This window comes from Elephantulus edwardii, unplaced genomic scaffold (assembly GCF_000299155.1).
Source record: "Elephantulus edwardii isolate Elephantulus edwardi_28Jun2011 unplaced genomic scaffold, EleEdw1.0 scaffold00122, whole genome shotgun sequence".
Taxonomy (NCBI): Eukaryota; Metazoa; Chordata; class Mammalia; order Macroscelidea; family Macroscelididae; genus Elephantulus; species Elephantulus edwardii.
Genome location: NW_006399872.1, coordinates 10,355,444 through 10,358,918, shown reverse-complemented (window position 1 = coordinate 10,358,918; position 3,475 = coordinate 10,355,444).

Here is a 3,475-nt window from a genome sequence, read left to right as displayed (position 1 = left end):
TGAGGTGGCTTCCTTGTGCACCACTTTCAAGCTTCCCTTCCGCCCAGGAGCACGCTTGTCAGAGTTCCCAAGGGCCTCTTCCCACCGGATTTCCCCGGGTACCTTTGAAAGACGCCTCTTCATTGCTTATCTGAGGTGGCTTCTCCGTGTAGCATCCTTAAATATTGCAACTCGAGGTTTGATTTTGTTCTTTAGCTCCTTTAGCTTCAGAAATGCCAAGTGAGTTCAGCCATTTTGATTTTCCAACTGCAGCTCCTTGCACATTTCACCATAATATACTCTTGTCTTCTGAGCTGCCCTTTGAAATCTTCTACTCAACTCCTTTTTTATTTCTTCCCTTTGCTTTTTGACTTCTTGGAAGGCAATAATATTATAAAAGTTTGACCAATTCTGTCCATGCATGTCCTTTTCCTGCAAAACATCCCCAGTCTCCAGGAAAAGGAGGCAGATTTAAGAAATCTGTTTCTTGCCATAACCACCACCCAAGCAGATTTATGCACACCCATGTTTATTGCGGCTTTGTTTGCAATAGCAAAGAGCTCAAAAAAACCCCAAGTGCCCATCAACAGAGAAATGGATGGAAAAGCTCAGGTATATTCACACAATGGAATACTATATAGAATTGAAAAACAAGGAACTCATGAAATATGCAGAATAGATGACCCTGGAGGACTTTATCCTGGGTGAAATAACTCAGTCACAAAAGGACAAATATTGAATAGGGCTACTGTTACAATATGGAACAGTCATCCAAGTTGAGGGAAGACAGAGAAGGAGGGGATGAATGATGTATACTGCATTGAAACAGATGAGGGAGAGAACTGTTTAAAAGGGATATATGACTGGGTAATATTGTCAACACAGGAGTCCAGCATGAACGCTGTACAGTAGAGTGGACTTGGAGGAGGGATTGCATAAAAATGAGAGATTTTCTTTTACTTTTCAAGAAGAAATTAATTGGGGGGGTGGGCAGGGAGAAAAGTGCAACAACGAATGATTGGAAATTCCAAGTCTCTGTAAACTCTCATTAAAATTAATTTTTTAGAGAAAAGAAAAGAAAAAAGAATTCTGTTTCACATGTCTTCTACAAAACTTTTGTTATTTTATCCCACTTAATTGTGTTCAACTCTGTTACTTCCACATCTCTTCCATATTTTGACTTCTCAAAACCCTAGTGCAATTTTAGAGACTCTTCTAATCTGTTTTGTTCTTTTCTTTCTCCTCTGTGTTTTTAATGACCTTTTGATCTCTTCATGGATGATATCTTTGATGTCATCCCACAACTCATATTAGTCTTCAGTGGTTTGTGTTCAATGCCTCAAATCTACTCTTGAAATTACTTTTAAATTCAGATAGGAAGGATTTAAGGTCGTATATTTTTCTTATGATCTTACTTTAGTATTTTTTTTCAGCTTCAAATTACTATTGTACGTCAGTAGCTGATGGTCTGTTCCACAGTGAGCACATTTCCTGGTTTTACTTGTTGATAGTAACTTCTCAAGTGATTTATTTTTTTCCTAGAGTTATAGTCAGTCTGGTTCCTGTGTGACTACATCAGATGAAGTCAATATGTACAGTCACCATCTGCATTTCCTAGATAAGATATTTGTGATGAATAAGTCATTGAATGTACAGAAGGCAGTCATTTGATCTCTAGCTTCACTGCTGTCACCAAGGCCATAATTTCCAACTACTACTCTTTCTGCATTGTTCCCAACTATTACATTTGCACCATTAATTATTATTACTACAACTCAATTGCATGTTCAGTCAATTTCAGGCTGTAAAAGTTGGTAGAATTCTCTTATTTTCTCATCTTTGGCTTTAGCTCTTGGTGTGTATATTTAAATAACAATTGTACAAGTATTAGTAGTGGAGGAAGAATATTGCAGTTCCCCAACTACCCCAAGCTCTTAGCCTCAGGCCTGTCCATTCCTTGAGGAGGCCTGACAATGTCTTGATAAGAACAGAGCGTATCCTGACAAGATCACTAGATGGCCAGAGCCTAATAAAATCCTGGCCCCAAATACATCTTGACTGGATCCCTGCTCCAATTCCTGAGCAAAATACCATCCCCTCTCAATCTCCTTAAAAGCTCCTATAAGAGAAAATTGCCTTTGTCTGCCTGCATACTACTGTGATCTTCTCTGTGTGCAGTCACCTGGAGCCCTTTTCAGACCACTTAATAAAGGCTTTTCATCTCTTGGGACCAGTATTTCATCTTTGCTATCCCTCTCAGTTCTTTTCCTGAGAAAATTTATCTGACAGATAATGTCATATCACTCACAGCGTTGTACTTCAGGATCTATCTTGAAATGGCCTTCTTATCTATAAATGCAACATTAATACATCAGTATTTCTAAATTCTTTATTCACAGTATTATAGATCATATGATTGTCTGATTCACAGTAGCCAATACCAATCCCTCTCAGTTCACTAATGCCTAAAATGTTGATAAATATGCATGTCATTCTATCTTTAACAACTTTCAGTTTTCCTACATTTATGCTTCATACATTTCATTTTCTAATTATTAATATATATTTGGAGCTGTTTCTCCTAATTTTTATGTTATTTCCAATTTGGGCTTAATTTCTAATACTACAGTACCTGTGTTCTTCTATTGTTCATAGGGTTGTTTAAGACCTATTATTTCAGAAGTGAATGGTCAATCCTGCTTCCTAGCCTATCTTAATCTGGGAGCTTTTTTGAAACCTGTTTACCATTGGTGACCCTGCTAGCATTTGAAATACTGGTGACATAGCTTCCAGCATCACAGGTATCTTCAGGTTATCCTCGCACATCAAATTTACAGACTAATCACTGTACTAACAAAAGCAAAATAAAAATAGGCAAGCATATATGCACCTGAATAATAACATAAGTAATTCACCAGTTTGATCCAGAAAATTTTGAAGTCAGCTACCTGGTCAACTGCCTGGAAGAGATACATACTTATTCCTATTCCCATGAAAGGTGATTCAACAGAATTTTTATCAAACTATACTATTAGTTGGATTTTTATCAAACTATATTATTAGTATCACATGCAAGAAAAATACTGCTGAAGATCATTTCAAAATGGCCTGATCAGTATATTAACAGAGGACAATCAGAGGTTCAAACTGGATTTAGAAGGCACCATGGATAGATAGCATTGCTAATATCAGAAGGATCTTAACTGAAAGCAGAAAATACCAGAAGTCAATTTTGTTTAATTGGCTATACAAAGGCATTTTATTTGACTGTGTATGTCATAACAACCTATGGCTAACATTAAGAACAATGGAAATCCTAGTACACTTAATTATGCTCAAATGAAACTAACATCTAGGCCAAGAAACTGTTGTCCAAACAGAGCAGGGAAATACTGCACTGTTTAAAATCAAGAAAAGTGTGCATCAAGGCTGAATCCTTCCTTTCTTCATTCCTATTAAATCTGTGTACTGAGCAAACAATGACTAGGGAGGATAA